Source organism: Ailuropoda melanoleuca, chromosome 1, assembly GCF_002007445.2.
Source record: "Ailuropoda melanoleuca isolate Jingjing chromosome 1, ASM200744v2, whole genome shotgun sequence".
Classification (NCBI taxonomy): Eukaryota; Metazoa; Chordata; class Mammalia; order Carnivora; family Ursidae; genus Ailuropoda; species Ailuropoda melanoleuca.
In genome coordinates this window covers 25,591,890-25,617,589 of record NC_048218.1, presented here as the reverse complement: position 1 = coordinate 25,617,589, position 25,700 = coordinate 25,591,890, and the positions used below count along the sequence as shown (strand labels likewise).

Sequence of the window (25,700 nt, the reverse complement as noted above, 5' to 3'; positions counted from 1 at the left end):
TTGTCTCTTATTCTCCCCAGACATGGTTCTTCACCCATTTCTTTTCATAGTTAGAAATCTTTCTTTTTTAACTTTTTACTTTTAAATAATTTCAGACTTGCAAAAGAGTTTCAAAAATACTACAGAAATTCTTAGAGTTTTCACCAGTGTCCCCAAATAATTACCATTTTACATAACCAGGATATAATTATTAAAACCAGGAAATTAACACTAAAGCAATTCTATCAACTACTCCATAGACCTAGTCAAGTCTCCTTGGTTGTCTCATTAAGGTCCTTTTTCTTGGTCCAGAATCCAATTCTCTTTAACCGTAGTCTCCCTCAGTCTTCCTTTGCCTGTCATGACCTTGACACTTAGAAAAAGCATGAGCCAATTATTTTGTAGAATATCAATTTCAGGTCATCTGATGTGTAAGCAGTGATTATAGCCTTCAGAAATATATTCATAGTCTAGGAATATTTGTGAGAATTATTTGAAAGGAAAACATTTATTTCTTCAAATATTTTGTTGAATGATAGCTTTAGTTTCCCTGTGGTAAGAGAGATATTTTTGAGTTTTAAAAAAAGGCAGAAAGTCTTATTTTTCTTCTTTGCAGATGTTTTGTCTTGTATTAGTCCTTTGAAAGGTTTAGAATGAGATTGTATTCCAGAACTCTGTCAGTCTCTGTTGATATGAATATGCATCTTTCATCAAAAATGTTTTTAAATATGAAGCAAATTTTTTAATCACACACATTACCCTTCTTTTTTCTTAGTAATTAGTAGGTGGGTAGTATCAGATAGCTTGAGATGCTGAAATGTAATTGTTCGAAGTCATCTACCACTGCCCTGGCTGGAAAATCTCAGGCTTGATTGATGCAGCTCTTCAATGGATATCACACAGAAACACATTTAAAATATGGTATTTTACAATTGATACTGTTAAAGGTTTTTTTGATGTATTTGTCTTCTTGCTTTCCCATTTTCGAGTGTGCCTTTCCTTCTGGAAAACTTTCCCATCCTGCTTTTTTGCTAACTTCTCCACTCATTCTGACCATTTCCTGCCTTGATTGCCCAATTTACCCCAGTCAGTCTGCAGTCTAGTTTCTCTCTCCCCCACTTCACTGAACCTGCCCCTTCCGTGAGTGCAGGTGACTTTCTGATAGCTGAAGTTGCTCCTTGTGTACATCATTTGACAATGTTGGCCCTCTCTTCTTTCATGAAATACTTTCTGACAATATCTGGGTGCACTCTCTCTGCTATCTTGCTGCTTCCCAGAAAGTTGTTTTTTTTTTTTTCTTATTTGCATCTTCTCTTACTTGTGTTTAAATATAAGCATTCCATGGATTTATTCTCTAGCCATACCAGTGCATATGCTCTGGGCTAACTCAAAGGCTCCCAGGCTTCAGTTCCCATCTTTGTGCAGATGACTCAATCTTCACTTCTGATTTGGATACCCATTCTGAGTTTTGATCTGAATTTCCCATGCACACTTCAAACCCAGCTAGCCATCAAGCTAAAATCATCAATTCTCCCTTGAATATGAACTTCTTTCTCCTACCCCTACTCCTGGACTTGGGCAGGGGTGAAATCTCTCATCAGATTCTCCCATCACACTTCATCCTCCGCCTCCTAACACATGCTATTCTCTTGATCTGGATTGTTCTCCTTCTCTCCTCCCATGTTTTACATGCTGATTTTTCATTTCAGTACAGTTGAAATTGTACCTCACTGATGGCTACTCTGATCAACTCAAAAATAATTAAAAGACTCTCATGCTTATAATTAATTTTATTGTTCCATGTTTTATCATTTGTTGTAGACATGTCTGTATTGCTTTCCTCATTGGATTGTAAATCCCTCAAGTGATTTTGGTGGCCCTCATAAACCAGCCCAGTGCCTACTTACGTATTGATTTGTTGAATTGACTTAAAATGAATCACCCCTGGTTTGTTGCTGTTGTTGTTATGTTTATTTGTTCTGTTTTATTTTGTTTAGTGGGCCTGCAAACAGCATGCTCCTCTCAAGGATGATAATGCTACACTGTAACACAGAAGCCATTCTATTTCCTCCCTCCTTCCTTTTCTCCTTCTTCCCCCCTTCCTCCCTCTCTCCCTTCCTTCCTTTCTTCATAATATGGTCAGGAAAAATTAGAATGAAAGCAGCTGACAGTCTCTAAGACATAATTTATTTCCTCTCAATTACTCAGAGCACTGTCTTGGGCAGTTACTAAAGTCAAACTTTTTATCAAACCCAATATGCTGAGGCAGGAAACATAATCACATTGTTTGCAATTTACTGTTGCTCCCTTAGTGGTCTGCAGATCAAAAGGTATCTGTTCTGACATTTCATCTCTGAAACTTAATGTTGTGTTTGTTTAATTCATCTAATTAGGACCTCTTAGCACCCCAAATGGGTGCTTTAAAAAACAACAACACCCACCTGTTAGCCTAGGGACAAAAGAATAAATGCAAATTTAGCACTTTTCAAAGGTGAATCCACACATTTTGATGTCTTGACAGCATTCAATAAAAATCAAGTGTTCTTAGACATAATCTACAAATTTCCTGATTGTTTCTGGACCCAAATCGCTTAATAAATATGATAGGTAGTTTTTAAAAATTGACCGTTTTCTGGGGGGAAATAGACATGTATATGCATAAGTGCAATCTTTTATAATATAAAAATACTTTTCAGGAGCTTGTTGCTGCTTCTGAGATAAAATTCTCAATGCCAAGATTTAAACAGAGAAGAGAATGAAATACACAAAATGGTAAGTGACTTGCAAATAGACCAGAGCATCCAATTTTCTAATCCACCATTGTATAGTTATCATTTGTAAGTTGCACACATATACATACTCTTTTTTAGTTTTTTGAGGGATCTCTGTACTGTTTTCTAGACTTACACCAATTTACTTACTTACACTTGCACCAACTTACATTCCCACAACAGTGCATGAGTATGCCCTTCTCCCCACATCCTTGCCAACACTTGTTTCTTGTCCTTTTTGATACTAGCTGTTCCGACTGGTGTGAGATGATATTTTGTTGTGGTTTTGATTTGCATTTTCCTGATGGTTAGTGATGTTGAGCTCTCTTCATGTGTTTGTTGGCATCTGTATATCTTCTTTGGAAAAATGTCTATTCAGGTCCTCCATGCATCTTTAATCAAATTATGTGTTTGCTTGGCATAGAGTTTATGAATTCTTTATATATTTTGGACATTAACCCCTTATCAGATATATGATTTACAAGCTTGTGGAGTTTCCTCAAAAAACTGAAATTAGAAGTAACATACGGACCCAGTTAATTCTACTGCTGGGTATTTACCTGATGAAAATGAAAACAGTAATTCAAAAAGATACATGCACCCTTGTATTTATTAGTGTTATTTATAGTGGTAAAGATAGGGAAGCAACCTAAATGTCTATTGATAAGATGTATGGTTAAAGAAGATGTGGTATAGGGGCACCTGGGTGGCGCAGTCGTTAAGCATCTGCCTTCGGCTCAGGGCGTGATCCCAGCGTTCTGGGATCTAGCCCCACATCAGGCTCCTCTGCTATGAGCCTGCTTCTTCCTCTCCCACTCCCCCTGCTTGTGTTCCCTCTCTTACTGGCTGTCTTTCTCTGTCAAATAAATAAATAAAATCTTAAAAAAAAAAAAAGATGTGGTATATATGCACAATGGAATATTACTCAGCTATAAAAAAAACAGTGAAATCTTGCCACTCACAACATGGAGGGACCTAGAAGCTATCATGCTAAGTGAAGTAAGTCAGACAGAAAAAGACTAATACCATATGATTTCACTTATGTGTGGCACCTAAAAAAAAAAATGGAACAAACAATAGAAAGAGAAACAGACTCAGAGAACAAACTAGTGGTTGCCAGAGGGGACGGGGGGTGGGAGTGGGAAAGGCAAAATTGATGAAGGGAAGAGGTTCCAACTTCCAGTTATAAAATAAGTAAGCATTGGGGCTGAAAAGTACAGCATAAGGAGTATTAGTCAATGATATTGTTATAATGATGTATGGTGACAGATAGTAACTACATTTATTATGGTGTTTCATAATGTATATAATTGTCAAATCACCATGTTGTATACCTGAAACTAGTATAATATCATATGTTAATTAAATTATACTATACTTCAATTAAAATGTAAATAAATAAATATAAATAAAATGTATGCTTATGTTAGTCACTATTGCAAACAGTTACGCAGTGTGACATTTGAATTGAACTTTGTCCACTCCTATAAACTTCTTTTGATAAACTTGGTGTAAAAGACACTTGGCTATCCCCCATAGTAGGTGATTTTATTTTATATTTTTAAGATTTTATTTATTTATTTATTTGAGAGAGAGAGAGAGAGCATGAGTGGGGGAAGGGTAGAGGGAGAAGCAGACTCTCAGCTGATCAAGGAGCATGTGATGCAGGATTCGATCCCAGGACCCTGGGATCATGACCTGAGCAGAAAACAGACACTTAACCAACTGAGCCACCCAGGCGCCTGACTTTAACTCTGAATTTTATTCAGAGAGAATTCAAGATTGCTTATACGCCTAGGACACACATATTTGCACTTCTGCAACCATGGAATTTTTAGGTGGCTTTTAGCATCACAGCACTGGTTTATAAAATAGCAGGCAGAGACTACAATTTCTTAAAATTTGATTATTATTTTAGGTTATTCAAACAATTCAACATCAACATGTAATAGTTAAATAAATATATCTTGATGCTTAAAGGGCTTTTATTAGTTTACAAAAGCAAGTTAGTTTTACTTAGTTTATAAGAATCACTAGAGCCTTGGGTTGTTTTCTTTTCTTGTTGTGTTTTCTCTAGTGGATATTAGAAACAGATTGCATAAGCTTCCTTTTCTCTTCTCTTTCTATTCAGAAGACCCTTACTAGGGCCTCCCAGAGAATGACTGATAGAGGGTCGAAAGAGCATAGGGAGGATAAGAGAACAGAGTTCCAGAGTCATTGCTAGAGCTTGAGTGCAGGCATGCTGCTGGATTTGGACTCTGTGTAGCCCCTCTGCCATCCTACCCCATCCAGTGCCCAAGGAAGCGCTGTGGGTCTAGGGTGACATGCTGGCACAAACTAGATTTTTCTACCAGTCAAATTTCAGAAACCATTCATAGGTCCCATTTTATTTGGTTAGTATCATTTTAGACTATAACTCCTTAAGTTGGGATCAAAGAATAAACTTTATATAAAATAATCAGTAATCCCTCTGAAATTATATGCAATGTGGTATATATATATCCCCCCCTTTTTTTTCCTGTGGAGGCAACCAATGGGTTTTATTAATTTTCCAAAGGGGAAATTTATTAATTTTCTTTATGACACACAAGAAGTTTTCCTCTAACGTGGTTCCACTAATTTAGAACAGAGGTGATAAAAATGAATGTTTTAAAGAAAGTGTAGAGTTTATATATATAGATATATATATATTTTATTAATATTCCAGGTGGTACTGGCTATAAAATTTGTACCCTCATGACTCCTTTTTAATTATAAATGTTTTTAGAGGAATTAAAAGCTACTCAAAAAGTTTCATTAGTATGTTCCCATTCATCATTCTCTAAACTCTGAACCAAATTTGAATAATTATTCTTACAAATAAAAAATATATAAAACTCCATTCACATTTGTTTTATAGTCACTTTACGAACTCTTACATAAACTTTAAGCTACCCTGTGACTAAAAGTATATTTTTAAAAGCCATATATTACATTTTATATATTCTGCTGATATTGGCATCTGTTATATGAATATTGATCTCTCCTGCCTCCAGAGCTCTCGTTTTTGTTTGTTTGCTTTATTTGTTTGTTTTTCCTTGCAGTTATAAATAGAAAAACCAGCTCTGAGCCAGTCATAATTTTTCTTTATCTTAGCTTGAGACTTGGGAAATTATTTGTTCTGCCTCCTGCGTAATATCCCTCTCCCTGAAAATGTGGACATTGCCTCCCACTTCCATTTACACTAATGAAGATATTGATTCTTTGGTATTCCAGCAAACTATTTTGTTCTCACTGAACTCTATTAACAAAGATTCTCAGCCTGTGTCCATACCAATTGATAATTAATTTTATCCTTTTCATTAAATATGCCAGATATAAAAGAGTAGTCCAGATATTTTGGTTATTTTTTTGGTGGACAGAGAGGGAAGTTATCTTGATTTTTGTTGAGCCCAAGAAAATTTCCCATGCCAGCCCATGTCCCCATTTGATGGTGAATGGGTTCCCCACCTAGAAGATATCTAAGATACCTATTGGCTTCAATCATTGTACAGAAGTATTTTTGTAATATTTTTTTCTTCTCTTAGTGAATCTCTTTTCCAGAAGAAAAAGTTGAAATTTAATAAGATCAATGTAGAAAGCCAAAAGTTGCTCTGAGTTATAGTGTTGTTTCTCAGCCAGATGCTTGTCTCTTCTGCCCAGCTGCAAAATTTCTTCATACATGAGGGTCTCTTTAGTGCCAAGGGGGGAATCAGCAAAAAGGAGAAGAAAACATAGCTGCTGTTGCATGAATGACCCCATGTGCACCGACTCCTTCAGTGAGTTTTCCTTAGAATCATTGGGGGAATGCTTTGACTAACCACCTATCCCAACATTTAGGATTTATTTTTAAGATGGTCAGTTAATATTTCTTGAACATAAACTTTAGGCCAGAGTAACTGGAAATTTGAGTTTATTAAATTTTTACATGCTTAACTATGGTCTACAGGGTATTTTAAACTCAGCCATTTGGCTTTACATCTACTTTGTTGCCCCCCAAAATATGTAGTGTGAAATGTATGAGAAGTAATTGGATAAAGTGCCTTTTCCAAATCCCCCGTATCTCATTTATTCTAGATAATAGAGAAAAAGTATACAGTATGATGTATACGATGAAACACACTAGATTATAAGCTTTCATTTCTAGGAAAATTAAACAGAAGTAGTAACAAGTTGGAACTTAGATCCCTAAATACATAAGGTAATATATATTAATGTGTGAAAATCTAGCCTGAGGAAAAAAACCCAAAACATTATGGAATAGTTAGATGACTTATAAGATACCATACTATGGAATATTAAGTAACTTTGAAGAAAGACTATGCTAGGACTATATGTTCTGGCTTGGAAAGTTTTCCATGATATATTTTGGGGGGCAAATGAGATAAATCAAATTATAGCATATATATGATGAGATCACTTTTCTGACAGAAAAAAAAAACTTTATCAATCTTACATTATAGCCACATGTACATATATAGAGAGAATTATAATTTTAGTCCATTTGTTTTACATAAAGACAAATGAATATATATTTGTTCATGCAATAAAATGTCTTGAAAACTCCCAGGTTACTAGTTATATATATATATATATATCAGGGGAATAGAATGATAGAGAAAGGAAAGAAAGTCCTCTTTATTTAATTTATATACTTCTGTATTTCTATATAGAGTATATTTCTATATTTCTATACTTCTAAACCCATTTATATACTTCTATATTACTAGATTTTTTTAACCTCAAGAAGGTTTTACTTTTATAATTTAAAACAGTCAGCTATGATATTTATTGAACAAATGTTTAAATGTCTCATTTGTCTGGCCTGCTAATAGTATTCTGCTTAGCAACATATTTTGGCAAGTCCCAAACAATTTATTCAATAGGAACAAATGAAATAATATTGGGTTGGGGCTATATTATTAGATTACATAAAGCTTTATTCTGGTAAGAATCTATGTTGTATTTTTCTCTTCCAATTTCATAGCAATTAGGGTGACTCATTTTCTCTTTCACCATCTTGTTAGACTCCTGGAGACATTTCTCATGTGTCTCTATCTATTCTGTTCACCATTTCGCCACCACAGGTGTCACTTATAAACTTGCCTAGCCTGACTTGAATCGCCTTACCACTACTCTGGACCACCCCCTAGAGGAAGTGATCTGGAGGTAGCAATACTTCTTACTGCTCTCCCTGGCTATAGGATCTACTTCACCAGCCTTCCTCCAGGTTAATATAAGATACCCTCAGAAATTGTTCTATTTTCCTAATGATGCAATCTTTCAACACCAGTCCAACTCCCCTTTACTGGTCCCTCACCTTCCATTGGAGACTGAGCTGGACACAGTATCAATATTCATATATAACTTATGTTTTTAAAAAAGGAACATGCATATGTGTATATTTCTGGGGGAGTAGATGGTGTTTATTATCCTTTATGTACTCATGCAGTGATTTTTTTTAAAGACTGATTTGTTTTAGAGAGAGAGAGCAAAAGGGAGAGAATGCACATGCGTGAGCAGGGGAAGGGGCACATGGAGGGAGAGAATCTCAACTAGACTCCCTGCTGAGCATGGAGCCCGACGCGGAGCTCGATTCCATAACCCTGAGATCATGACCTGGGCCAAAACCAAGAGTCCAACACTCAACCAACTGACCCACCCAGGCTCATGCAATGATTTTTAAATACAGTTTACCTACTGTGTGATCCTGGGAAAGTTGCGTAAGTGCATCAAGGCTGTTTTCCATATCTGTTGAATGCAAGTCTATAAAAATACCCAAGCCATAATATCATTTTGAGGATTAAATGAGTTGCTGTATGCAAAGTATTTAGAATAGCATCTGGCACAGAAAAGCATGAAATAAATATAAACTATTTTGATTGTTTATAAAAAAATATAAATAATGGTATTCTTTATTAATGAATATTTTGAAAAAATTAATAATAATAAACATATTATATATATATGTTTTTCATTGATGCAAAACCATCAATAATTACTGATAAAAGATGCCTAATATTTCTGGGAAAGACATTCTGATCAATATTAGCTGTGATGGGTTAAGTATTTTAATAATAATATTAATAATAATAATAATAATAATAATAGAAGTGGCTCCTTGTGCTGCTTCCAAATGTACTATTCACATTTTTAAAAAAATCTTTTTAGAAGATTTTATTTATTCAGTTTGAGAGAGAGACAGAGACAGAGAGAGCACAAGCTGGGAGAGAGGCAGAGGGAGAGGGAGAAGCAGACTCCCTGCTGAGCTGGGAGCCTTATGTGGGCTCCATCGAGAACCTGAGCTGAAGGCAGATGCTTAACCATCTGAGCCACCCAGGTGCCCCAACTATTCACATTTTAAATACGTGACAGATTATTATAGCAGTGGAAAATATAATTCTGAGTCTTAGTTGAATAATTTCTTTTTCTTTTTCTTATTACGGATTTAAAAATTTACCAGCAGAGACAAATATTGAGTATGTGTACTGACAAGTTTGGTGAATGAGGAAGTTGCCTTTTCCTTGGGAATGACAGTGATTACCTTGGTTTTTATTGCTTTCTGGAAGTCAATTTATGGATACGTTAACATGCAAAAAGCAAGTGCCACATTACTGACCCAGTAATGAGGGAGGTGGACAAGTGGGGTGGGAAAGAGAAAAGGAGAGAGGACAGAAAGTGAAAGAATGGAAGGAAGGAAAGGTAGGAAAGAGAAAGGGATGGATGGATAGGAAAGGAAAGAAGGAAGCAAGCAGGGAAGTCCGGCAGGCAAGGGAGGAAATTTGAGTATAAACGAAAGACACTCAGAAAGTTTCCAGTTCGGTACATCTCCTTTGTGTATTCCACAAATTAGATTGTCAAGAACTTGGCTTCTCAGAAATTTAGGCTATTAGCCATTCACAACTTACTTTGAATTAATTTAATCAGATTATCAGATTAGGTTTTGTTTAGAGCCTGCCAAAATCAGCCAGCCTGAGGAGACTGGAGTTTTGATTGAAACGTGGAACTGACAGGAAGTTTGATTTCAAGGGCAGGGCTGCTGCTCCAGGAGGAGGGGCTGTGGGCATTCAGTGGGTGAGGGGAGCCTGGGACAGCCAGAGGGGAGCAGGAGGGCCCCGGATGCCTGCGGGCTGATGAAGAGAGTTTACCCAGAGGTGAGAAGTTTCCCAAGACAAATAGCATACTTTGCACTTTGGCTAAGGTCCCTAGTGGCAGTGCACATTCTTGATATCTGCTCTTGTTACATTTAATTACAGTGATATTATTTGTGAGATTAGAGGTACTGCATTCTCTGGGAGGACGACTGAAGGTTATGGGCTCATACCTGCGTATCTGCTCCGTTTTACGTCCCACTCGTTTCATTTAGAAAATAAAATGTATTATATTTTAGACCTTTGCTCCAAAAGGCTCACAGGAATCATGTTTTGGGCTGACTTGAGATTTTAACCCTAAAACTTCATCAGCATTCCATACGATGTTTCACAAGGGCATTGTGGAGTACAGACTAGATACATCAGGACTATCATGGACTTTTCGTGCCCACAACGGAGCATTTCAGACTTCTTCTGAGGGCTCTAAATTTCAGTGGTAATATGGTTCATGTGTGGGGGTGCTGTGGTAAAAGGACTGGGGGCTGGCCAGATGGAAGTGCGAGTCTGTTTGCCATCAATGCCTTTTTCCCAAGAGACCTGCATTCCATTTCAATAAATCTTATCTCTATCTTCAAGTTTTAACACAAGAAAGCTTATTATTAGAATATACAGAATGTGTTAAGATATCAAATCCAGTTTTTATTATTGTGATTACTTTGTTTTAGATTCTAAAAATAAATTGTAATAACTGTACACCTTTAAGAAGTTCAACTTCTGTGAGCCCAAAGCAAGTACCTTAGAAAGAAAGTGGAGAACCCACAATAAAAGCCATTGTGATTACATTTCGAGATAAAGATGTGTATGGATGTGCTAAGGCTGCCATAAGAAAGTATAGCGACCTGGCTGGCTTTGAACAACAGAAATTTATTCTCTTACAGTTCTGGAGGCTAGAAGTCCAAAATCAAGGTGTCAGCAAGCCATGTTTCTGCTGAATGCTTTCTTCCATGCCTTTCGGCTGACTTCTGGTATAAGAGGAACATTCATAGGTACTTGCCATTAAAGGGTATAAATTGGGGTTTCTCAGAAAATATCTGCATCTGTAAGCTTTCCATTGGATCCTCACCTATCATGGTAGTGCTTTACACATTTTTCCCTATGGAAAAGAAAAAATAAGTAAAAGAATTTTGTGTCTAGGAATTGTGGCACAGTATCACAGATTAATAAATAATTTAGCCGTTCTTACGGCTGGTAGGGATATGGCAGGTGTTAGGGTAGAACATATCATTACTGCTTTAGGGGGTCATCTGACATTGTGTTATAAAGAATGTAGCATAATAAATCTATTTCTAAGTGTGGGAGAAGGAGAAAAAGAAGTATAATATCTTAGGGAAGATTTCTAAATCCAAATGTAGTTTGGCATCCAGGTTGAGGAAGAAAGGCCTCTATACTGAGTCCTTTTTTAAATTTATTTTTATTTTTGTCCAGCTTTACTGAAGTATGGCAAATTTAAAATTGCACATATTTAAGATGTACCGTGTGGTATGTCAATATGAGTATACCTTGCATAATGATTGCAACACTCAATCAAGCTAATCAATATATCCATCCCCTCATATGGTTATCTTTCTGTGTGTATGTATAGCAAGAACACTTAAGATCTACTCTCCTAGCAAATTTTCAGTATGCAATGCATTCATATTTATTGTTACTATGCTGTAGGTTAGATCTTTAAAACTGATTCATGTTATAACTGAAAGTTTTTACCCTTTGGCCAATATTTCCCCATCAGCACCTGGCAACCATATTCCTCCCTCTGTTTTTCTAAGTTTGACATTTTTGTTTTTATTTTTACTTCATTTTTTAATTTTTTAAGTGTTTTATTTTTTTTAATTTTTGAAACATTTTTATTTAAATTCAATTAATTAACATATAATATATTATTAGTTTCAGAGGTAGAGGTCAGGGATTCATCAGTCTTATATAATACTCAGTCCTCTTTACATCACATGCCCTCCTTGATGTCCATCACCCAGTTATGCCATCCCTCCATCCCTTTCCCCTCCAGCAACACTCTAGTCACAGGAAACAAACTAAGTTTGCTATTTTTAGATTACACATGTAAGTGAGAGCACATAGCATTTTTCTTTCTGTGGCTAGCTCATTTCACTTAGCATAATGTCTTCCAAATTCATATACATTGTCACAAATGGTAGGATTTCCTTCTTTTTTAAGGTTGAATAATATTCCATTATGTATATAGTTCTGTATCTATTCATCTATCAAGGACACTTAAATTTTGATTCAGCTTTTATAAATAGCATGTTTTATGTAATTTTCTAGAAAATAATATAATCTTAGTTTTTGAACATTTAAAATGTCTTTATATTGCCTTTACAAATTAAACAAAAATTGTCTAGCTTATCAGCTATAATACCTTCCACGTCATGTAAAAGAAAAATAAATTCAAACTGGCTTACACAATAGGGAAATTTAATGATGTATATAACTGAAAACAGAAGTAGGGTAGGATTAAATCTGTGTTTTAACTAATAATATCAAGGTGCTAGTTATCTTCTCTCTCCTTTTTGTATTCTGTGATACCAGTTTTATCCCCAAAGCTTGGTTCTTTCATAGTTACCAAAAGGTAACTCCCAGATATTCATGCCTACTTTTTAAATGAGAGGCTAGATCAATTACGGTTAGGTGGTCCAGACACTCTGAAACAATATCTGTGTTTGAAAGAATACAATTCATTGATTGGCTTGTGTCTGGTTTTTACCTAATTCCAATGCCTTATGGCAAGTGTAGTTTATCTCTGATCTCTATCATTGGAATCCTTTTATTAAAAAATGAATGTGCCCCAAATATAGATACTGTTATTTTTTCACATTGTAGAGAAATAATGTGAACGACCCATTTTTATTCCTGTGTGGATAACCACACACACACACACACACACACACACACACACACACACATACACACACATTCTTTCTCTATTTTGATAGTGGAAGATTTGTCCTTCAAAATTATAATTGAAACTTTTTTTTTTTTTTTGGCTAGAGTGTCATAGGTCTGGATCTTCCTCCATCAGTTTTGCCAAGCAAACAGTGACTGATTGATTGATTTATAAGATTTATTTATTTATTTAAATGAGAGAGAGGGAGAGAGAGAAAGAAAAGTGGGAGTGGGAGGGGGGACAGAGGGAGAGAATCCCAAGCAGATTCCCCACTGATAGGGGCATCCGACACGGTGCCAATCCCACTACGCATGAGATCGTAACCTGAGCCGAAATCATGAGTCTGTCACTCAACCGACTGAGCCACCCAGGGGCCCCAAAAACAGTGATTTAATTTGGCATTAGGCTTGAAAAAATTCTGTTCTATTCTATCTTTGCTATCTTTAACTTTTTTATTTGTTGTGCTACTTAAGGACCATTAATTATCCATGAATGATATTTCCATTTTTAATTACTTCTGTTGACCAATTTGTCTTTCATGATTTCTTCTCCTCCTCCTCTTCCTCCTCCTCTCCTTCCTCCTCTCCTTCCTCCTCCTCTCCTTCCTCCTCCTCTCCTTCCTCTTCCTCTTCCTCTTCTCTCCCTTCTTCCCCTTCTTCTTCTTCTTCCCCTCTTCTTTGTTGGAACAAAATAAATATTTTTGATCTCCCACTAAAGTCTTTTATTTATTTATTTTTTGCTGAGAACTTTCTCTTCAATTATAGTTTTGTACTGCATGTTTTTCCACTTGGCCCAGTGTTTTACTGGAAAACTCTTGAGCTCTCATGAGCTCTCTTCTGACTCCAGTTATCTGGCATGCAAGAATGGTTGGCTTTTAGAGTAGAAGCAGGTTAAAAGCAAAAGAATAAATTTGATTTTAGGAATGGAGATGGAGTGCCTATGCACTTAGAAAATGGAATCTGGAGGGGAGCCCCTGGGTGGTTCAGTTGGTTAAGCATATGACTCTTGGTCTCGTCTCAGGTCATGGTCTCGTCTCAGGTCATGGTCTCGTCTCAGGTCATGGTCTTATGGGCTGTGGGATCCAGCCACTCATGCAGCTCCACACTCAGTGGGGAGTCTGCTTGAAGATTCTATCCTTTTGCCCCTCCTCACACTCCCACTAGTGTGCGTGCTCTTTCTCTCTAAAATAAATAAATAGGTCTTTAAAAAAAAAAAAGAAAATGGAATCTGGACACTATAGAGGTGTCTGCACTGAAGATTTAGAGGTTATCAACCTATTTGTAAGAGTCAATTAGGTTTCCTAGTTCAGTAAGAAAAGGAAAAAAAGGGGCGCCTGGGTGGCACAGCAGTTAAGCGTCTGCCTTCGGCTCAGGGCGTGATCCCGGCGTTCTGGGATCGAGCCCCACATCAGGCTCCTCCACTATGAGCCTGCTTCTTCCTCCCCAATCCCCCTGCTTGTGCTCCCTCTCTCACTGGCTGTGTCTATCTCTGTCAAATAAATAAATAAAATCTTAAAAAAAAAAAAAGAAAAAAAAAAAACAACTAGTGAGGGAATCTTGAGAACCACCTACATTTTTTTTTTTTTGGTGGTTTGTTTTGTTTTGGTTTTTTTTTTTTGTTTGTTTTGTTTTTTTTTTGAGTAACACCTACATTTAAAGTATTGAAAACAAAATCAGATATATGAGAAGGAAAAAAAGAACTAGAGGAAACAGTGTCATGGACATGAAAAGAGCAGTTGATATTCCTTTAATATGTATTTCTCAGGAATTGCTTTCTGGTCATTACTTCCACATTTAAGAAAATATTGCATAACATATCCCTGAAATGTTTAATCATTGTTTTAATTTAAAATAATTTTCTAGTGCACATTTTAATAAACTTTTAATTTTAGAATAATTTTGTATCTATAGAATTATTACAAAGATGGTACAAAGTTTTCCTGTATACCACACATCCAGTTTCTCATGACATTAGTTTGATATATTTGTCATAATCAGTCAGACACAATTGGTACATTATTATGAACTAAGTCCGTGCTTTATTCAGGTTTTCCCTAATGCCTTCTCTTTTGGTGGTTGTTTCAGGATGCCATCCAGGGTACCATATTACATTAATAGTCATTTCTCCTTGGGCTATTCTTGGTTGGGACAGTTTCATAGACCCCTTGTTTCTAACGACCTTGACAATTTTGAGGTTTACTGGCCAATTGTTCCATAGAACATCTCTCAGTCAGAATTAGGATGATATTTTTCTTATGTTTACACTGGTGTGGTGCCTTTTTTGGCAGGAAGACCACAAAGGTAAATTGCCATACCTATCACCTGATAGCAAATTTGAGCACTATCAAAATAACTTATTATTGTTGATGTTAACCTTGTTCAATGGGCTTGTAGAAGTGATTGTCAGCTTTCTCCACTGTAAATTTACCTTTTTTCCCTCTCTCTTTCAATACTGTGCTCTTTGGAAGGAAGTCACTATGTTCAACTTACAGTTAAAGAGTAGGCAATTATGCTCTACCTCCTTAAGAATGATAGGTAGAGGGGCACCTGGGTGGCTCAGACAGTTAAGCGTCTGCCTTCTGCTCAGGTCATGCTTCCAGGGTCCTGGCGTGGAGCCCCACATCAGGCTCCCTGCTCAACGGGGAGGCTGCTTCTCCCTCTCCTGCTCCTCCTACTTGTGCTCTCTCTCCCCCTCTCTCTCTGTCAAATAAATAAATTCTTAAAAAAAAAAAAAGAAAGGGATATTATTAGGAATTGTTCTGCATATTTGTTTATTCTTTCCAAGTTATTTATAGATAAAATCATTTGTTTATATCAGTATGTACCTCATGGATATTCATTTTGTGCTTTGGATTATAGACCAAGTTGTTCAGATCAATTTTTAACCATTGGGACCTCTTTCAGTTGCCTCTTGTATCCCTTTGATATGTCTTCAGCACTGTTTATCTTTTATTTTTATTTTTTGTAACTTACCTACTTTTGGGCACTATAAGATGTTCTGGGCCTATTTTGCATATTTCCTGCCAAGTCCTGGAATCAGGCATTTCTCTATTGGAACCCTAGGTTTATTTTTTATTGGGGAATGGTCTTAGAAACCAAGATCTGGGTGGAACCCTTGCATATAAGGCCCTCTGAGCTAACAGAGCAAAAACATACATGTATTTATATCATCTTCTATTTTTTCCATCAACAGTTTGTAGTTTTCCATATGTATGTATTATACATATTTTGGTATATTTATACCAAAGAATTTACTTTTAGATACTATTATAAATGGTATTTTTAAATTTTCAAATTTTGATTTTATATTGCTGATGAAGAGGAGAACAGTTGGCTTTTTAAAAAATTAATGTATTCTTAACCAGCTTTATTGAGATATAACTGATATATAACACTGTAAATTTAAGGTGTACAAGATGTTAATTTGATACACTTACATATTGCAATGGGATTATCACAATAGTGTTAGCTAATACCTCCATCACATCACATAATTATTTCCTTTTTGTGTTGAGAACATTTAAGATCTAGCAATTTTCACAGGTATAATACAGTACTCTTAACTATAAGTACAATGCTGTGCATTAAAACCTCAGAACTTACTCATCTTCTAACTGACAATTGACTTTTGCTTATTAGCCTTGTATTCTAAAACCTTGCTATAGCTGCTTGATTTTTTTTTTTTTAATGCTTCGGGATGTTTCTATATAGACCATCCTAATGCCTATGAATAAAGACAATTTTATTTATTCTCTTCCAATGTTCATACTTTTATTTCCATTTCCTGTCTTATGGCACTAGCTATGATTTCCTATATAATGTTGCAGAGGAGTGATGACAGGAAGGATCCTTGTCTTGTTACTGATCTTAGGGAGAAAGCATCTAGTATGTTCTCTGTAGGTTTTTGTAAATGTTCTTCATCAGTCTAGGGAAGTTCTTCTCTATTCCTAGTTTGGTGAGTATTTTTACCATGACTAAGTGTTGGATTTTGTCAAATGCTGTGTCTTCTGTGTCAGTTAATACGGTCATATGATTTTCCTTACTTAGTCTGTTGATATGGTGAATTATACTGATTGATTCTACAAATGTTGAACCAGCCTTGCATTCATGGAATAAATAACTACTTGGTCAAAGTGTATAATTTTTTTTATACATTGCTGAATTTGATTTGTCAATATCTTATGGAGGTTTTTTGTGTCTATGTTTATAAGAGACAGAGGCCTGTAATTTTTGTTTTTAGTCTAGTTTTGACATTACAGTAATGCTGGCCTTGTTGAATGAGCTGAGTAGCATTCCTCTAATTTTGTCTTTCGGAAGAAATTGTGGAGAACTGATATCATTTCTTCCTTAAATGTTTGGTAGAAATCACTAGTAAAATTATTTGGGTCTGGTGATTTCTTTGGGGAAAGATTATTGATTATTAATTCAATTTATTTCTAGATATAGGGCTATTCATGTTATCTATGTGTTTTTGAGTATATTTCGATTGTTCTTAATTCTCCTGAAACTATAAAATATACTTGATAAGGGATACCTGGGTGGCTCCGTCGATTAAGCATCTGCCTTCAGCTTAGGTCATGATCCTGGGATTGAGCCCTGCACCAGGCTCCCTGCTCAGCGGGAAGTTTGCCTCTTCCTCTCCCTCTTCCTCTGTGCTCTCCCTCTCTCTCTCAAATAAATAATAAAATCTTTTAAAAAATAAAACCAAATATACTTTATAAAATACAGAAATACCTACAGATATTCACTCCAAACCAGATTTATAGATCTAAAGAATGGAATGAAGCAGGAAATGGGTTTTCTAAAAAAAACTTACAGTGGAAATGTGAAGTCATTTGAAATTTTGATCAGATTAGTAAGAATGGGTTATCAACTTTCCACATTTGTTAACTGCACCACATTCGTTAGTTCCTATTTGTATTATGTGTCTGTGTGCACCTCCATTTGCTACCCCAGGTAAGAAGTTTAAAAAAAAAAAAAACTTTCTAATTTAAGAATTGTATGTTGTATTATGTTTTATTTTAAAAATTTGCTAATGATTTTCATGGAAAATATTTATATGGTCATTTAAGATCATTTTCCTTATAATTTGCATTTTCCATGATCACATTCAATTTACATTTAACATTTATTTGAAATTGTTTCTCAGTGTTTTATGGGTATTTTCATTAGGAAACAGGTGTTCAAAGTATTGTGTTATTAGTAGCAGTATATCTTTCTTAAAGAGAAAGCCATTATAGTATAGTTTGCAATTTACTTTGGAGTAATAATGTGCTTTTGTGGACAACGATTATATCTTGGATTTTAATTTTAAATGTTAGCATTTAAAAAGGTCCATGGTCTTTCTGGTTTCAGCTAGCATGGAAAATAATAAGGAAAATGTTTACCAAAAAAGATAAGAGAAGCTAACAGTCATAATTTCACACAGGCAATGACATATATAGGTACTTTTAGGCAATGACACCATGTGCTGTAGGGGGACAAAAAATATGTCATTTTTCATGACATATTCATAGTATTTCACAGTAACTCCTTTATTTTACGTACTTGAATATGTGATAATTATCAATATTTTTGTAACATTCTATCACATTCACAAAACCATTGGACATTACCACCTCAGCATTCTGAAGTGCTCAACAAACACAGTGCCATTCTCTTTAGAACTGGCTGTTTGCCTTCCTGTTTGTTTATTAGACCGTCCAGAACATGACTTCTGGGTCTGTGTTTTTTATCCTACACAACACTTAGCCCAGTGCCCCACCCGAAGCAGGCATTAAATAGACTTTTTGAGAGCAAGAGTGAATCAAAAAATGAATGAATGGTCGCATCCACATGTCAGCTAGTGGAAATTGTTACGAGGTAAAACAGTTTCTCATCGCTGTGGTAATTACAATCACCTTTACGTTATCTTTTCTGGTCAAGTGTGTTCATATACTATTGGCTTCTTCTTTCTCCCTCTACTAACTTTACATGGAGACCTCATTGACTCTTATTTAGAGATTGATAACCTAACCAAGAGCAGCTATCTCATCATATTTACATCATATTCACTGATTCTGCCCAACCTCTGTGGAAGCATTATATAAGTGTACATCAAGGAGTGAGAATCTTGGGGGTCATCTCAAAATTCTGCCTACCACAATAGCAAAAGTATACCTACAGTAATCCATTTCTCCTTGTAATCTTGCTGCTTCCAACTTCATGTAAGTGGAGTGTCCATCCCTTAGTTATCTGGGCAAGTATGGTTTCCATTGGGGATATTCTGAATAACCCTTGACTTGTTTTATCTTTGATTACCTTCAGTCTCACTTCATTTACCTTTCTGCAGACTTTCTTGCAAGTCATCCACATTTCTCTTTCTTCTTCCTTTAGAGTCTCTTCCCTTTATAAAAGTTATTTGAACTCTCCCCTTGCAAAGACTAATCTTTTGTGTTTCCAACTCTTGATATGAAATTTCACCTACTGTCAGGGCTTGATTATAATTGTTCCTGCATCAAAACTATCTGCAAAATCAAAGGTTTACACACCATTTTTATTGTTCTAAAGGAAAAGCTCAGCACCTATTTATTCCATAATTCTTTGTAATGTCTGTGAGTATTAATTGTGCACCTACTGTTTTACTCTATACCAGACAATGACTTTAGCACAATATTCCTGTTCAATATATGAAATGAGAAGTACTGTGGAAGAGTGGCAATTGTGTTATTTTGTCCTTCATTTGTAACATCATGTTTGGCTTTTATCTAAAACTTCAGCATACATGTAATTTTTCCTCTCTTCTGGAAGATAGGAATAATGTACACTTCCTTCATCTCTTGGACAAAATGAAACACCTGAGTAATGATACAAACTGTATTCCAACATTAAGACAATTTTTCTTTCCTTTTTACTTAGACATTATATTCATTACCTCAAGTTGCCGTAACAAATACCACAAACTGAATAGTTTTTTTATTTTTTCACAATCCCATCCCAGAAAGCTAGAAGTTCAAGATCAAGGGCCTGCAGGTTTGGTTTCCTCTGAACCCCTCTCCTTGGTTGGAGATAGACTTCTTCCTCTGTCTTCCCATGATCTCCACTCTGTGTTATCTGTGTCCTAATTTGTTCTTAGAAGGACACTCACTACTCGTATTGGATCAGGGCACAGCCTAATGACCTCATTCAACGAAATTATTTCTTTCAAGTTCCTATCTCCAAATACAGTCACATTCTGAGGTCCTGGCAGTGAGGACTTCACCCTATGAAATGCAGGAGGGAGAAAGAACACAATTCAGCCCGTAACACTCATGATGTGAACTAACCAGTTTATGCTCAGGCATCTAAGGAGAAGACAGAAACGCAGAACGCAGTATAAGAGAAGTAATTACTGAGATGAACAAAAGCTACTATAGGTTCCCCTTTGTATAGCTGTGCTCAGTGTTGTTTTTGGAGGAACTTTCCAGAGCAGGAAGCAGTCAGTACATACTTGGTAGATTGTAAGAGACCATTCAGAGAAACGTGTTGAATATTTTCTTGAGTTGAATGAAAAGGACACAAAAGAAACCATTTCCCAACATTTTATTTGATTCCATAAGAATTTTGATCATCAAACTACACTCTGCTATGTAGAAAACCAGATCCAGTGGGAATCTTTTGGGTTTATACATGTATTATTGTCAAAATAAGGATAGTAACCCACCTGTTACACAATATTATCTTGACGTGCATTTTTTAATGAATTGGGTCTTGCAGTTTATGTGCACCCAAAAACCTAATAGTTCTACCTCTCTATAACCATATTCACCACTTCCCATCTGAGGAAATAACATTTTATTATAAAATTACAATTTTTGTAATTTAGATATCTAGTTTCTAAGATAAGAAAACAGACATATCATTTGGGGGCAGGAATAGAAACAAAGTAAACTCTGCTTAAAACAGAAGACTTTCAAAACTTTTTGAAAACATTCCTGGACATACTTTCACAGTACTTGAAAAATATTTCTTTTTTGCTCATCTTCTGACTACAGAGTGAACCAAATTATTTAAGTTAAAAATAAAAGAAGTCTTACTGGCTATTTGCCCTAAATGAAGACATATCTTTCTACCCCAATGCAACAGCAAGACTAAAATCCCTAAATGAAAAGATGCTGTCTTCTCTCACCACCATTGTCCCTAAATTGGGAATTCGGTCACAAGTAAGGATAACTGGGTGATGGCCATGTTATCATACTCCTCTTAACTTCTCTTTCTTCTACGGGTTGAACAACTTACTGCTTTATTTTCTCCACATACACGATGCTTGGCTCCTATCTAGGATGCACGGATCTTTGTTATCAGATCTTCTCCCTGCTACTTCAGGCAATTTTGATGATTCCTTAAATTGTACTTCCCTAACTTCTCTTTCCTTTCCACTTTAGACTGCCAGTGGGCAAATTTTAATGTTTTGCAATGCAAGATATCATTTTTACACTCATCCTAATAGCTGAATAAGCTTAGAAACTTAGGAAAGGTAAATTGGGCCACTTGGTACATTTTCATACAAGGAAAACAAACTACTTGTGTGCCTCAGTGTTGCTCCTGGAGGAACTTTCCAGAGCATGAAACTGTCAGTACTAACTCTCCGAATGGCTATGAGTCTCTCTAGTCCTGTGATGTCAACTTGCTGTCTTGCTAAGGTTGAAGAAGTTTGGATTAGGGCGAAGAGGTACCATCGTTGTTCTTAGAGATGCATGGTAAGGGGCTTGGTACTGTTACACACGAGGGCTATTTTAGTGTTATTTGAACATACCAGAAGAGTTTAGGCTTAGAATTTCAAAGAAATGCACGAATCCTTCAAATCTCAATTCTCCTATATGGTATGAAATATCACTCTTCTCTTAAAAGATCATAAAACGATCCCAAATTACCAGGTCCAAATGCTGAACAACACAGTGCATAGTTACCACGAGGAATAGGGTTAAAATTTGCTCTCCAGTGACAAATCCCAACCCGGAACAGATTTCAGCCAGGCAGCTAGCACAACACGCCGGGTGAACTGCACAGGCCATGGTGGGTGCAGAGCTCAGAGCCGGAAAGCAAACAGCTGCTGTAGCCTGATTTGAGTTAAAATAGTGTGAGTGTTTAGTCTGGCGCACGGCTTCAGGGGAGATTGGCAGCTGGGTCAAACAAAGTCCTTCCATTGGCTCTCTTCCCAGGCAGCTTCTGCTAGTATTTAGGTACTAGTGCAGTGTAGGGCCCTTTTCTCAGGCAAAAGCTAACATCTGACCGCACCCTCTTTGCTTTTTTCCAAAAAAAAAAAAAAAAAAAANCAAAAAAAAAAAAAAAAAAAGAAAAAAAGGAAAAGAAAAAGAAAAAAAGACCTTCTTTTTCCTTCTTTCGTTAAGATAAATTCTCCAATAGACAACCTCTCCCACTAATTGTGTATTAGTAATGTATTTTATCTTGAGAGCTGACGCACTGGGCTCTTAACGTGGTGTGGAAAGCAGCCTGTTACAGTGCTGGATTCATAAAAGGGCCTTTATGGTTTGTGAAAGAATATCTGTGTGCTTAGGCAGGAAACTTTTTGATCTGCAGAAAAGCCAGAAGACATCTAGGTAAGGCTGCATATCAAATCTACTTTCTGGGGGAAAAGTTGGGCAGTGAGAATGATTCCTCACCATCGACGTGACTTTGGAGAGTGCTTGTTCACTTTTGTAGAAGTTTAAAAGGTACTGACTGTTGTTTGCTTATTTTTTGTTTGTTTGTGTAAATCGTAAGGGAATACTGTGGTCTGCATTTTTACAATTTTGTTTTCTGCTGTTGAACTGATTATAGTGGATATAGAGTTTTACTATATAGCAAAATCTTTGTAAACTGCCACAGAAAGAAAGTGTATTTAGAAGGGAAATTGACAAGTTTTAAAGAGTAATTGTACAATCATTTGAGGACAGAGGAACGCTGCATTAGACTAACAAGGGTTTAATTACCAAAAAAAGTTTAATGTTGCTTTGGAAGGAATATTAAGTAAGTTGTCTTTGTCTCTTACTTTTTAATTTTAGTCGCTGATTTAGCCTGTTGGGTCACATTTTTTGTTAGCGCTGAAGGCTGCCATGAATCCCTAATGAGGCCCCTTTGCACATGATTTTGGCACTTGGCCAAAATCAACTTCCCAGCGGCAAGCTTTCTGTAAAGAACCTGGAGCAATTTTTTTTTTCTTTTTTTCTTTTTTTTTTCTTTTTTGATTAGAAATCATGTCTGAAAGCTGCCACAACCAGTTGTGTAGGCATGTCAAAATGACTTTATACAGTAAATATGAAACAAGCACGTAAAAAAATTTCCTGATATTGTTGCTTTTTATCATTATGAATTCCTGCTGTGGCCACCTAAAACAGGTTAGAACAAGAACAATCTGAAAGAAAATTTACCATTTTTGTTTTGTTTTGTTTTTCTCAGAAGACCAGAGTAGGGGTGGTCATCTCATTGAGATGTATACAGTACGAAAAGGTTATTCAAAACACTTCAGGATAAGTAACAGATGAATTCTTAAAACTGTTAATCTCTGTAAGTAATACTCAGTGAACAGTAAGTAATGAAGTTTTCTAGAAGTTTCGTTGTACGCACAATTAAGCTTCACATTTTTTAACTAGAAAGTTTGTATATTCTAAATGCTGTGGTGTTTGGGATTCTAAAAAATGTTAACATTAATTATAATTTTAAAAATTTATTAACATCTTGATAGTATTTCTAACAAGTGTTTTAAAGAAATGTTTGGTATATATACATGACTGGATAACTTTAGATATTTATATTCAATTGCTTTTTGCAACAAAAAATGTTTTTTTTTTTCATGAAAGAAATTCTGAAGCTAAAAGGCACCTTACACTCAATTTTTGGAACCGTTGATTTTGATTTTACTATAACTGAATTTGGTCACGTCAGCCGATACATTATTTTATACTCCAGTATTTTAAGAGTTAAATTCTTAAGTTGCGATGAAATATTACAGTAATCAGATATTAACAACCTCAGATTTTATATAGTCGTTTTCAGCAATACCTTTAGACTTTAAAAATATATACACTGCAGAGTATTTAAAAGCAGAAAAATAGGAAGGGTTTCGGTTGCTTTGTTTCTTTTTAAGAAATCCTATTATCATTGTCCTAAATATTGTTTTGCTTCATATGTTAGTCTAAAGTAATCTAGAGTGAAACTTTATTTTTTACTTTAAAATAACCATATTTCTCTTTAAAATATTAATGAGAACTAGATTTATTCCCCCTTTAAAGAAATATTATTTAGAGCTGTCTTGTTAGGTATGTTTTTCATATGTTTATCAGTATGTTAATCTTCCCCTTATTATTACACAGTCTAAAACGTTGCTAATTTGGGTCATAGAAAAAAAGTGAAAATTAACTTTTAAGTAAATTTTAGCATTAGGAAATGTATCTTGATTTCCTTCAGATCAATTTATGTTTACATATAATTTGTGTTTATATTAAAAATGCCTTGTATTGTTGTGGGCTGAATTATGATCCTGTATGTACCTTACTACTAGTTGCTTTGAGGCAAGGAGTGTTTGAAATTATATCAGTCAACATTAAAATATATAGATGATAAAAATTGGGAAAAGGTAATATCTACCTGCTATTTATAACAATTTACCTGGATAAGTTCTATACTTCTATGTGAGTTCACAGTGGAATTCTCATTTAATGCAAACTTTGATATCTTTCAAAAAGGAATTAATACGTAACATTTCAAAATTTGGGTAAAAACAGAAACACATTATCATTAACTATCATCAAACAGGTGCAAGAACAATAAGATCGCTTGTCTTATTCAGCATAATTCTGGCTTAAAAATCATTTTTGAATTCTATTTTTATTGTAATCTTAGCTCTCATATGTATAACATTATTTTCTGTTTTCATTTTTCTGTTATTTTTAAATCAATCTTTATTTGCAATTGGCAAAATATTTCTCTAAAATATACTAAAAATTTTTCTACTAAAAATTTTAGGTTCTTTTTTTTTGGTTAATTAGAGGTCATAGCAAAGTAAATGCCACAAAATATAGAACTTTTAGAGCACACAGATATGTTAGTTTGTGAGTTCAGGAAAAACTTAATTGTACATGATTAACCAAAAAATATTTTTGAGTTGAGGTAGAAAAAGTTAAGTATTGAGGAGAATTTGTTATACTCTTTAGGAAAAAGGCTAAGGAATTTACTTTCTTTTGCTATAGCTATGAATTGTAACTGAGCATTTCAATGGTGTAGGGTTTTTGGCAAAACTATCAGCTAATTTTACTTGGGACCATAAACGCAAAATACTGATTACATTTTCTTTGGTGAGTTGACATTTTAAAAACAATATTCAGAATCCAAATTACTTTAAAAAATAAAAATAGTTTAATATTTTTGTTAAATCTATTTGTGAAGAACAGCTTGAATAATTTGTTTCATTTGTCATTTTTTCCGTCCTTTTGGGAATATTAAAACCTATTCCATATTACAAGTAGAAACTTCTTCACTCTTCAGAAAAAGTGAAATTCATTTGTATTTGTCAGTTTAGATTATGGGTCTTTACCATTTTAAGTGTGACAGAGTTTTTCTTTCAATTATGCAACAGGCACATAAAATGATTTCTGTCCCCTAATTAAAAGAGATATTACATAATTGTTAACTTTAATTTTGTATTGAAAAGAAGGCTTTACAACTACAGTATTTTATCCACAATTTTTAAAATGTGAGTAGTGTTTGCAAGAGGGCATCCTTGATGAGTGTTTCATCATTTAAATGAAATGCTTTGTTCTCCATGGTCTGAATTCCAGCGATGAGATAAACGTATTGCCAGACTAGATAGAACATCATTATTGAATTTTGGCACAACTTCACTGACCTCTGCCATAAAAGATTAGTA

At 35.2% G+C, this 25,700-nt stretch overlaps 1 long non-coding RNA gene across 2 annotated transcripts in view; it reads left to right on the top strand.

Annotated features, from left to right (window-relative positions):
* LOC117801555 overlaps nucleotides 1-25,700 on the top strand; it is a 472,624-nt gene that overhangs the window by 169,057 nt on the left and 277,867 nt on the right. The window contains exon 3 of one of the 2 annotated variants that reach the window (XR_004624197.1): nucleotides 2,676-2,751. The exons of the other annotated variant lie outside the window; for it this stretch is intronic. This is a non-coding gene — a long non-coding RNA (uncharacterized LOC117801555). The remainder of the gene's footprint in view (nucleotides 1-2,675; nucleotides 2,752-25,700) is intronic. 2 annotated transcript variants of the gene reach the window in all.